The sequence below is a fragment of the Tachyglossus aculeatus genome, chromosome 2 (genome assembly GCF_015852505.1).
Source record: "Tachyglossus aculeatus isolate mTacAcu1 chromosome 2, mTacAcu1.pri, whole genome shotgun sequence".
In the NCBI taxonomy this organism is placed as follows: Eukaryota; Metazoa; Chordata; class Mammalia; order Monotremata; family Tachyglossidae; genus Tachyglossus; species Tachyglossus aculeatus.
Window position 1 is genome coordinate 49,206,218 of NC_052067.1, and position 12,826 is coordinate 49,219,043.

General features: G+C 49.3%; 2 non-coding genes across 2 annotated transcripts; both read right to left on the reverse strand.

Moving 5' to 3' along the window:
- Positions 1-374: 374 nt before the first annotated feature.
- Positions 375-512, reverse strand: LOC119924206. Its single transcript, XR_005449069.1, has one exon. It is a non-coding gene; the product is annotated as a small nucleolar RNA SNORA7 (small nucleolar RNA).
- Positions 513-7,207: 6,695 nt separating this feature from the next.
- LOC119924578 lies at positions 7,208-7,345 on the reverse strand. Its single transcript, XR_005449283.1, has one exon. It is a non-coding gene; the product is annotated as a small nucleolar RNA SNORA7 (small nucleolar RNA).
- Between the last annotated feature and the right edge of the window lie 5,481 nt (positions 7,346-12,826).

A 12,826-nucleotide genomic window follows, 5' to 3' on the forward strand; every position in this document is an offset into this window, starting at 1 on the left:
TCTGACTCCAAAGCCTTGCCAGCACTTAGAACAGTGCTTCACACATAGTGAGTGCTTAACAAATACCACCATCATCATTATTAAATCAATATGTTGTATTAATCACCTGTAGTGTTCGATACTATTAAGATGTGCAGTGGTCTCGCATGTCTTGACTTAAGCTGTCGATTCGCCTCTGACCCATAGCGACTCCATGGACTCCTCTCTCCCAGAATGCCCCACCTCCATCTACAAGCGTTCTGGTACTGTATCCACAGAATTTTCTTGGTAAAAATAGAGAAAAGGTTTACCAGTGCCTTCTTCTACCCAATAAACCTGAGTCTCCACCCTCGACTCTCTCCCCTGACACTGCTGCCCAGAACAGGTGCGCTTAGACTTGCAGCTGATTGCCTTCCACTCACTAGCCACTGCCCAAGCTAGGAATGGAATGGGTATCTCTCTGCTTGACTCTCCCTCCATTGGCTGAGACTGGTAGAGTACTGGAAACACTCCAGGTGGGATCCTGAGAGGGGGCAGGGGTATGTACCCATCAATAAATCAAGCAAGGGTATTTAATGAGCACATAGGGCTCAGTCTTAATTCCCATTTTACAGATTCGCTATTTGAGGCATAGAGAAGCAAGGTGCCTCGTCCAACGTCACTCAGCAGACAAGGGGCAGAGCCACGATTAGAACCCAGGTCCCCGAGCTCGTTGTTGGGTAGGGATTGTCTCTATCTGTTGCTGAATTGTACTTTACAGGCGCTTAGTACAGTTCTCTGCACACGGTAAGTGCTCAATAAATACGATTGAATGAATTAATTAATAGCAGAGACAGGATTAGCACCCAGGTCCCCTTACTACTACCACTACTCTTTGCCTCTCTCTGGGCCCAGACACACTTTTCCCCTGGAAAAATGTTGGGAAAACATTCCCTTCTCCTCCTCTCCTCCAGACCTCTGCCGGCCAAAGTTTGGTTACTGTCTCCCCTGCCCCACCCTGGGTACACACACAGCAACCGACACAACAAATCTGATTGTGGTTCTTAGAGGAAAATGAATCCTATTGAGGTTTGGTTGACTCCAATCAACTCCTTGCCTTTAGCTTCAAGGCTTTTTACAGGCGTTCTCCTCCGCATTTCCCTTTCCTCTTCACCAACTACCCTCCAGCCCTTGGAAACAGATCTGCTCCCTGTGCCTCTCCAAGGACATTCCCTTCTCCAACACATGGCTTAGATCCTTCCTTCTGCCCAAATCTCCCTCTCCCTCCAAATTTTCCCAGATTCATGCTTCCTCTCTCCATGCCAAATCAGCCCAGATGACTCCTCTGCATTTACACATTCACAACTGCTGATAGCTCTTCCCTATGTATAGATTCACATTACTATGTAAGAACCTATTACACATTCTCGTGCTTATTTTCTCCTAGTTGTAAATTATTTCGGATCAGTCTAGCCCAGCAGACTGGCAAGTCCAGGAGGGAAGGGATTGAATCTCTTACCCCCCTTGCATTCACCCAACATTCCTGCACTGAGAAGTTGATGGTAGTGCTCGTGTTCTAGAACCAATCACACTCTCTCATTCCCTCCCTGTCATTTCCCACCAGAAACATTTTCTGACATCCAGGACCCACTTCTGTCCACCACATAATTCTGGCGCTGTGCTGCAGGGACCCAGCCAGCCACACACAGACACACACACAGACACACACACACACACACACACACACGCACGCGCGCGCGTGCTTCAACTATGGTTGCTTTACACATAAATACACACAATCACAGAAACCCAACCTATTTAGCCACTCATTTATTCATTTAACTATTTGCTAAAGCATCACTCACCCCAACTCAGAATCGTACATGGAGATTTTCCAGTATTCTACAAGTCTCAGCTACCTGATGGACGTTTAAGCAGAGGCATATCCATTCCATTCCTACCTTGGACAGTGGCTAGCGGGTGGAAGGCAATCTGCTAAAAGTCAAAACTCACCTGTCCTGGGACCCAGTGTCATGGGAGGGAGTCGAGGAGGCGCCTCAGGTTTACTGCATGGAAGAAGACAATAGTGCACCACTTCTGTATTTTTACCAAAAAAACTCTATGGATAAACTACCAGAATGCGGCGTTCCTGTAGCGATGTGTCCATTCATTCGTTATGGGTCAGAGATGACACGCTAGCAAAAGACAAAGAAGAGCTCAAACATCTCTCCTCCAAACCCTTCATTGTCATCATGTGTCTTTTCATGTGAAACAAAAACACCTCACAGTTATTTTCAAGGCCTTCTACCATGTGAGACTCACTCAATTCCCATTTTACAGATGCGGTATCTGAGGCACAGTGACCTGCTCAACGTCACACAGCAGACAAGGGGCAGAGCCAGGATTAGAACCTAGGTCCCCGAGCCAGTTGTTGGATAAGGATTGTCCCTATCTGTTGCCTAATGGTAATTTCCGAGTGCTTAGTAGAGTTCTCGGCACCCAGTAAGCGCACAATCAATACGATTGAAAGAAAGAAAGAAAGGAAGAAAGAAAGAAAGAAAGAAAGAATGAATGAATGAATGAATGGCAGAGTCAGGATTAGAACCCAGGTCCCATTACTACTACCACTACTATTTGCCTCTCCCTGGGCCCAGGCACACTTTTTCCTTGGAAGGTGATGGGAGAAGATTCCCTTCTCCTCCCCTCTAGACCTCCGCCAGCCAAGGTTTGTTCACTGTCTCCCCAGCCCCACCTTGGGTACACACACAGCCGCCGACACAACAAATCTGACTGTGTTTCTCAGAGGAAAATGAAACAGGCTGAAGTCTGGTTGACTCCAATCAACTCCTTGCCACTAGCTTCAAAGCTTTTGACCGGTGTTCTCCTCCTTGTTTACCTTTCCCTCAGACCTTGGAAATAGATCTTCTCCCTATACCTCTCCTCCTCCTCCCCTTCCATCCCTATGCAGGCGGGGGGAGGCGGGGGGAGGGCTCTGCCCTACCCCGTTCCCCTCCCTACAGCACTTATACATATTTATTTCTCTATTTTATTAATAATGTGCATACAGCTATAATTCTATTTATTCTGATGGTATTGTCAGCTGTTTACATGTTTTGTTTTGTTGTCTGTCTCCTCCTTCTAGACTGTGAGCCCGTTATTGGGTGGGGACCTTCTCTATATGTTGCTGATTTGTATTTCCCAAGCGCTTAGTTCACTGCTTTGCATGCAGTAAGCGCTCAATAAATACGATTGAATGAACGAGTGAATGAAAAAGGACATTCCCTTCTCCAGCACATGGCTTAGGCTCTTCTTTCTTCCCGAATCCCCCTCTCCCTTCAAATTTGCACAGATTGATGTTTCTTCTCCCCATGCCGAATCAGGCCAAATACTGCCTCTGCATTTACACATTCACAATTGCTCATTGCACTTCCCTACCTATAGATTCACATTACTAAGCACTTATTAAGCTGTGCATCCACCTTTCCATTCCTATTTCCACCTAGCTGTAAATTCCTTTGGATCAGTCCAGCCCAGCAGACTGGTAAATCCAGGAGGGAAGGAACTAAATCCCTTACCTTCATTATGTTCACCCAACATTCCTGCATGGAGCCCCCCGTGGCTCATGACTGTGAGCCCCCTGTGGGACAACCTGATCACCTGTTCACCTAATCTCCCCAGCGCTTTGAACAGTGCTTTGCACATAGTAAGCACTTAATAAATGCCATCATTATTGTTATTATTACGGAGGAGTTGATGATAGTGCTCGTGGTCTAGAACCAATCACACTCTCTCATTCCCTCCCTGTCATTTCTCACCAGATACCTTTTCTGAGGTCCAAGACCCACTCTTGGCCAAAGTGACCACAACATAATGCTGAAGCTGTGCTGCAGGGCCCCAGCCAGGAAGCGACTTCCATGTTAGCTGGATGGAGGTGGATGAGGAAGGGGAGATGAGTGACGGTTGGGGCCACTGCACTGTCAAATACCTACCCTCCTGATAGCCCACCTGCCCCTCTGGGGATGTAGCCCTGTCCCAAAGTCCGAAATTGGCTCCGTGTGTGAGCACGTCCACAGAATGGCTCGATCTCTTGTACCCCTATCATGGTTTCTCCCTCCCACTCCACCATTCCCCGGTCACACTCACTGGGGCAGCATAGGGCTGGAGGGCTCTGACTTCTGCTGGTTTGCGATGGTCCTCTCTCCACTCCAGTTCTTTGCTGCAGCAGGCTATGAAGGAAGGGACAGCCTGGCACCCTCTATGATCTCCTCTGGGCAAGGAGATGTTCACCAGAGAGTCCCCCATCCCCAAAGGTAAATTGCCACTGCATCGTGGGGAACCCCTGGAGGATCAACGCAGGTGGGACCTCGTGTCCTGGCCGATGCCAAAAACCTCTGCCTGTGAGCTACCTGAGGCTCTGCAGAGATAAAGGCCCAGTCCCTAAAGCTGCAGCCAAGGTGCTGCACCCCAGGGTTTTCATGGAAACAACAGCATCTGCAACCCAACATCTCAACTGTTTCTAATGTTCCTGACCATCTACAACAACTGTGGGTAGTTTCAGCTTCAACAGATATACAACCTTAGACAATGAGCTTCTCATTCAATCAGTCAATTGAACGATTTCATTTCTGACACCTTCTGATTGCAAGGCTAGACAGAGCAAGACAATCCTCTGAATCCATCCTATGATTCTCCCCCAGGCTGAGTGTGGTGGTCCAGGAGACTGAGGTTTTGAGAATGGGATGATGGGAAGGGGAAATCCCTGTCTTGAAGAAGACTAGGATGGAAATGGCCCCTACTGTTGTGATGATTTAATAACCTGGGTTCTGGAAACTAGAGTTCCATCAGTGAATATCTCCGTCCCCTTTCAAAACACCATTATTATGATTATTATCACTTTTATTATTTGGTATTAACAATTTCTGTGTCCACGTCTGTGCCACGTGATGAAGCAGAAACAAAATAATTCAATCGATCGATGGTATTTGTTGTGTGTTTACTGTGTGCAGAACATTGTAATAAGCACTTTGAAGAGTACAATACAACGGAGTTGGTAGATGCAATCCGTGCCCACAATGCTCTTACATCCCAAAAATGAAATTATAATCCAATCAGACACGTTTCCTGTCCCACAAGGGCTCAGAGTGTAAGAGGAAGTGAGAGCCCAGGAATGGTAAGAAACTAACGCCAAGTCACACAGCAGGCCAGTGGCTGAGCTGGGATTAGAACTCAGGTCATGTGACACCCATTCACGTGCCATTTAGCCATGAAGCCTCCTAGGGAATGCATTGTCGCTCATGACCGAGTCTTATCACCCAACCTCCCAGACCTTGACAAATCCTGAATATCCAGATTTATTCTCTGGGCCTCTGGTTCAGTGGTATATATATGGATATGTCTAATAGCAATTCCTTTTTTAACGGTGGGTAGGGGATTATTGGTACATGGACACAGACATTTTGTCCCAGAATGGATGCTGGGGGAATGTCCCCCTTAGGATCCTGCCCAGGGCAGCCTTCAGGTCCCCATTCCTCAGGCTTTAGATAAGGGGGTTCACAGTGGGGGGCACCACAATGTAGAACATGGAAACCAGCAGATCCAGAGACGAGGGCTAGTATGAAGGTGGTTTGAGATAGGCAAATGCTCCGGTAAAGAGAAAAATGATGATTTCAGTGAGATGGGGCAGGCAGGTGAAGAAGGCTTTGGTTCGTCCCTCGGAGGATGGCTTCCTCATCACGGCTAAGAAGATGAAGACGTAGGAGAGGGTGATGTAAATGAAGCAGACAGCATCGAAGACCAACTCACCAGCCACACTCACATCATTGGAAAAGTGGACTTCAGAGCAGGAGATCTTCACCATGTGGGGGACGTCACAGAAGAGCTGCTGGACAATGTTGGACCCACAAAAAGTCAGTGAGAAGGTAGAAGCTGAAAACAAGATTCCAAACAGACCCCCACAGAGCCATGACGCTGCTAGTATGCACACACAGCCTGTTTTGTTCATGATGAGCTCATAGTTCGGGGGGAGCAGATGGCGGCATAGTGGTCATAAGACATTGCAGTGAGGACTAAAAACTCTGAAGCAGCAAACAAGACCACTAGGAAGAGCTGCGAGACACAACCCAGAAAGGAGATGGAGCTGTCACTGGTCAAGGAGTTGACAGTGGATTTGGCTACCATTGTAGAAATGTAGCAGAGGTCTATGAAGGACAAGTTTCTGAGAAAGAAGTACATGGGGGTGTGGAGACGCTGGTCGAGGGTGGTGACAGCCACAATGAAGAGATTCCCCAGAAGGGCCACTAGGTAGACAAGGAGGAACAGCGTGGCGTAGACCAGCTGCAGATTCCGGATTTCAGAGAACCCCAGGAGAAGGAATTCAGCCACAGTGGAGATGTTGGTTATTTCTGGGAGATGATGCTGACTCCTGGAAAGGAAGAGGGGAACTTCAATTTAGAAATGTTGACATTCCCTCCAGACTGTAAGTTCCTTTTGAGCGGGTAACACTTCTGTAAATTATATTATATTGTACTCTCTCAAGCACTTAGTACAGTGCTCTACACACTGTAAGTGATCAATAAATATGATTGATTCCCATTTTAATAAATAAAGCAGTTGTATTCATTGATCACCTATAGAGTTCAATAGTATTGATACATGTAGGGGTAGGAACACATCAATCAATAGCTCAATGGTATTTACTGAATACTCACTGTGTGCAGAGCACAGTACTAAGTGCTTGGGAGAGTTCAATCCAACCCACTTGGCAGATATATTCCTGTTCACCAGGAGATGACAGTCTAGTGGGTAGACTCTGCATACCATAAATGCTTAATAAATGCGATGGATTGATAGCATCGATGAAGTAATCAACACTAATTCCTTTTGGAGTTTGCCAGCGCTTAGAACAGTGCTTCACACACAGTGAGCACTTAACAAATACCATCATCATTATTATTAAATCAATCCGTTGTATTTATTTGTCACCTGTAGTGTTCAATAGTATTTATATGTGCAGTGGTCTGGCATGTCTTGATTTATGCTGTCGATTTGCCTCCGACCCATAGCGACTCCATGGACGCATATCTCCCAGAATGTCCCACCTCCATCTGCAAGCTTTCTGTTACTGTATCCATAGATATTTTCTTAGTAAAAAAAGAGAAGTGGTTTACCATTGCCTTCTTCCACCCAGTAAACCTGTGTCTCCACCATCGACTCTCTCCCTTGCCACTACTGCCCAGAGATGTAGATTTTGACTTGTAGCAGATTGTCTCCCACTCACTAGCCACTGCCGAAGCTAAGAATGGAATAGGTATCCCTCTGCTTGATTCTCCCTCTCTTGGTTGAGACTGGTAGAGTACTGGAAACTCTCCAAGTTGGATCCTGAGAGGGGACAGGGGTCTGTACCCATCTATTAATCAAGCAATGGTATTTACCAAGCACTTAGGGCTCAGTGTTAATTCCCATTTTACAGATGCACTATTTGAGGCACAGGAAAGCAAAGTGCCTTGCCTAACGTCATCCAGCAGACAAGGGGCAGAGCCACGATTAAAACCCAGGTCCTCCTCGGGCTCGAATTTGGGTAGGGAGTGTCTCTATCTGTTGCTGAATTGTACTTTCCAAGTGCTTAGTACAGTTATCTGCACACAATAAGCGCTCAATAAATATGATTGAATGAATGAATTAATTAATAACAGAGACATGATTAGAACCCAGGTCCCCTTACTACTACCACTACTGCTGGCCTCTCCCTCTGGCCTCGAATGCCCTCCTTCCCCAAACCCACCAAACTAACTCTCTTCCTCCCTTCAAAGCCCTATTGAGAGCTCACCTCCTCCAGAAGGCCTTCCTAAACTGTGCCCCCCTTTTTCCTCTCCTCCTCCTCCCCCCCTCCCTGTCACCCTCTTCCCTCCCTCTACCCTCCCCTCTTCCCCTCCCCACAGCACTTGTATATATTTGTGCATATTCATTACTCTATTTTATTTGTACATACTTATTACTCTATTTTATAAATGATGTGCATATAACTATAATTCTATTTATTCTGATGGTATTGACATCTGTCTACTTGTTTTGTTTTGTGGTCTTTCTCCCCCTTCTAGACTGTGAGCCCGTTGTTGTGTAGGGACCACCTCTATATTTTGCCGATTTGTACTTCCCAATCGCTTAGTACAGTGCTCTGCACAAAGTAAACGCTCAATGAATACGATTGAATGGGAGAATGAATGGCACTCAGCCCGCCCAAGTTATTGGATTATTTACTCCTCTCCCCAGGCGTTTCCTCTCTCACGTCCCCTATAACAGTTTCACCCTTCCCCAGAACTACCATTCACAGGACTTCCTCCTCTATCCCCTCAGAAACAATTCAGCTATGAGCCCCTGGACTCTTCTTGCCATTAGCCTTCTTGATTTGACTGACCCATGGAAAATTCAACCTTCTACTCTGGGCAACACTCGCTTATGTTATTGTTATTATTGCATGTGAATTGTTAATTGCTCTCATTGCTGTCGTTTACCTCGCTGAACTCACCATGACCTTTCATTCCCCTGTTCCCATCTGCCCGTCCTAATCCTCAACTTCCTCTCTCCCACCCAGCCCTTTCCCTCCCTTTGCTCTGCCCACACCCCTCCTCCCTGCCCCCTCCCTAGAATCCCTCTGCATCAGCGCCAAAACTCATCCCACTCGTCTTGCGCAGCTCCTCTCCAAACCCCTCCCTTCCAACACCTTCCTTCCCCTCCCCCTGCCCCCCATCCCTGTTCTCCTGTCTTAACGCCACCACTCATCCTCCTCTCCCTGCCCAGGGCCCCACCAACTCATTCCCATTCACATCCTCTACACCCCCCACAACCTTCCCCCTCTCTCCCCTCCCTCCACAGCTGCTGCCAATGTGGCCTATGGAAACCCCTATGAAAACCTGCCTCACCCTGGATGAAACGGTGTCTTCTGCTGCTCTCTCCAGTGGAGGTTTCTTCTTCTCCCACTCCCTCAGAGTCACCGGGAAAGTAGGAGGTGTCAGCTTCGTTAATGTACCCGAATGCAGCTTTTGCACCATCCCTCCTCCCTCTTCACTTTCCTTCTCCTCCTTTGTGGCCTATATTATCCACTTCTACCACAGCCTCCAGATTCTTGTAGCTGTCACCTACCGCCCCCGGTCCCACCACGAACTTCTTTAACCATTTTGACCCTTTTCTCACCTTCCTTCTCAATTTTCCATGCCCACTCTGATCCTCGGTGACGTCAACATTCACATGGATGTCCCCAGTGACTCCTCTGCCGCTCACCTTCTAACACTCCTTGACTCCGTGAACCTCCTGCTCCACCCCACCTTGTCCACTCAACAACTTGATCACACCCTCCAACTCATCATCTTTTACCGCTGCACTATCTCCACCCACATCAATTCTGAAATCCCTCTCTCTGACCACAACCTCCTCATCTGCCTCCTCTCTCATATTCCTTCTCCCTGTAAATCTGGGACTTTCGATCTCTCGACCCCATCCATCTCTCTCAGGGCATCACACTCCACCTTGCCTCCCTATCCACTCTACCCACCTTTGATGACCAGATTGATACTCAACTCCACCCTCTCTTCTCAACTTGACTCACTCGCTCTCCTATCCCTTCGTCGCTCTGGCACCACTAACCCACAGCCTTGGATCACTGCCACTGTTCCTCCTTCACTCTTATGCTCGAACTGCTGCCCGCTGCTGGCGAAAGTTTAAACACCAGGCCAGCCTTGTTCACTTTAAGTTTACCCTTTCCTGCCTTAGCTCTGCCCTCTCCTCTGCCAGGCAAAAGTATTTTTCTTCCCTTATTGATACCCATGCCCATCACCCCCGTCAGTTTTTCCGGACATTTAACTCCCTTCTCAGGACCCTTTTCCTCCCCCTCCTCCATCCCTCACCGCCATCGATTTGGCCACCTACTTCATTAGGAAAATTAACACCATGTGGTCTGAGCTCCTCAAAGTCACCCTTCCCCCTCCTCCATCCCTCCCTCACGCCCAACCGTCTTTGCTACTTTCCCATCCTTCCCAGCAGTATTTTCATATGAGATCTCCTCCCTCCTCTCAAGTGCCACCCCCCTCCATCTGTGCTTCCGACCTCATTCCCTCTCACTCTATAAAAATTCACACCTTTTCCCGCCTCCCCTCTTTAACTTCCATCTCCAACTGCTCACTCTGCCTTCAAACACGCCCACGTCTCCCCCATCCTAACAAAAACCCTCTCTTGACCCGACAGCCCCATCCAGTTATCGCCCTATCTCCATCCTACCCTTGCTCTCCAAACTCCTAGAGCAAGTCGCCTAAACTCGTTGTCTCGAATTCCTCAACTCCAACTCTCTCCTGGACCCCCTCCTATCTGGCTTCTGTCCCCTCCACTCCACCGAAACTGCCCTCGATAAAGTCACCACTGACCTCCTTCTTGTCAAGTTCAACGGCTCCTACTCTATCTTAATCCTCCTTGACCTCTCAGCTACCTTTGACACTGTCGATCCTTTGACATGTCGATCATCCCCTTCTCCAGGGTCAAATAACACCAGAGGCTCCAGTGCTCCAGAACCTCAGAGTCCCAGGAGCCACCAGTCCCCAGAGGCCCAGAGGCCCAGGATCCCCAAAGCCCCAGATCCTATAAACCCCGGAGCCCCAGAGCACGAGATGCCCCAAGGACCCAGAGCTCCAGGATCCCCCAGGCTGCAGAGCCCCAGAGACGCAGAATCCCAGAAGCCCCTAGACCTCGGAGCCCCAGAGCTCAGATTCCCCAGAGCCCAGGAGTCCTATCACTCCAGAACCCCAAAGACCCTGAGCAATAGAGTTCCAGGAACCCCCAGATCCCATCCAGGGACTGCAGAGCCTCAGAATCCAAACAGTCCCAAGGCTCAAGAGACCTAGAGTCCCAGCTTCCTCAGAGCCCCAGAGAGTCAGGAGCCACAAGACCATCTTGCTCGACGGACCCAGGACCATTAGAGCCCAAAGAGCCTCTGCTGTCCCAGAGCCCAGAGTCCTGAAATCCCTGGAGCCTCACCACCCCAGAACCCCAGATCCCCTATGCCCCAGGGGGGCCAGATGCTCCCACCCCCGGAGCCCCAAAGCCCCAGAAGCCTTGGAATCTCTAGGAGCCCTGAAGAACAAGAACAAAGGAGGAGAGAGGTTCGAATCCCCCAGAGCCCCAATGAACCCCAGAGAGCCGGAGCCTCAGCAGATCCAAGGCTCCAGATCCCGAGAATCCAGGAGCACCAAAACACCAGGAGAACCAAGACCCCAGAGCCTCACTACGCAAGAAACCCCAGAGTGCCGAATCCCAGAGTTCCAGATCTCCTGTGTCCCAAGAGTAACAGAGCCCGAGATTTCAGGGCCCCAGAGTCCCAAGAACCCCAAAGCCCCATAGCCCCAAATCCGCTGTGCCATGCAGTCCCTGAGCCCCTGAAGCCCCAGAGACCTGAGGCCCCGTTGTCCTGGAATCTTAAATAACCCAGAAGCTCCCAAACCCCAGAGCCTCACTCAGAGGATCCCCAAGGTCTGAGAGCCCAAATATCCCAAGAGCTCCAAAAGCCCAGAGCTCCAGATATCCCAGGAGCCTAAAGGCCTGAGCGTCCCAAGGATCCAGGTACCCGGTGCACGAAAGTCCCGTAGCCCAAGGAGTCCCAGATCCCAAAGCCGCCCAGTCCCAGTGATCTAAAAGCCACAGGGCTCCAGATCCCCAGATCTCAGGGTCCCTGGAGTTCCAAGAACCCCAGGAGCCTATGAGCAACAGAGACCCATAGCCCCAGAAAAAGGAGCCCCAAGTCCCCGGAGCCCCGAGGTTCCAGATCCCTAAAGGCCTGTAACACCAAGGCCACATAGCCCCAGAGCGCCAGAGCCTTCTGACAACAAAAAACAAGAACTCCTGGACTGGAAACCTTAGAGCCCCAGAGCCGCAGAATAGCAGGAGATCTATAGCTCCAGAGTCCCAGAACCGCAGGAGCGCTAGTGTCCCAAAAGATGCAGGAGCCCCAGAATCCCAGAGTCTAGGAGTCCAAGAGTCCAGAGGTCCAGAGCTCCTCGATTCCCAAGATCCCCAGATCCCGGTGAACCCCCGAGCTTCTGGAGTGCCTGAGCCCCAGGTACCTCATATTCCAGAGTCCCAGAGCCCCAGAGTCGTCGGAGTCCACAATGCCAGGGTCCCAGGGGTCCAGAGTCCCAGGAGCCCGCAAACCACAAGCCTAGACACAGTAGCCCTGGAGCCCAAAGTACCCGAGGAAACCCAGGGCCGAAAGGTTCAAGGGCCTCAGGAAATCCAGAGTCCCAGGAGCCCCAGAATCCAGATCCCCGGAACTCCAAGAGCCCCATAGCCACAAAGCACTAAAGGACTTCCAAGGAGTCCAAGGACTTCACAGCTTCAGAGCACTAAAGCCTCACATTCCAGAGCCAGAGGAGCTGCAGAGCCCAGAGCCCAGAGCCCCTCAGTTGGGTTGTACTATTCATTGCAGTTAGTACAGTGCTCTGCATATGGGAAACACTCAAAAATACTATTAATTAGTTGACTAGACTACTTACTTATCACCCTAACCCAAACTGCTCTCCATTCCAGTCTACTCTACATAATAATAGTAATTAATGACTATGGTATTTGTTAAGCGCTTACTATGTGCCAGGCAATGTAGTAAGCGTGAGGGTGGATACAAGTAAATGGTGTTGGACACAGTCCCTGTCCCACGTGGGGCTCACAGTCTCAATCCCAATTTTACAGATGAGGTACCTGAAGCCGAGAGAAGTGAAGTGACTTGCCCAAGGTCACCCAAAAGATAAGTGTTGACTAGAACACATGACCTTCTGACTCCCAGGCCTGTGTTCTAACCACTATCCCATGCTGCTTCTCATGCTGCATGCTGCTA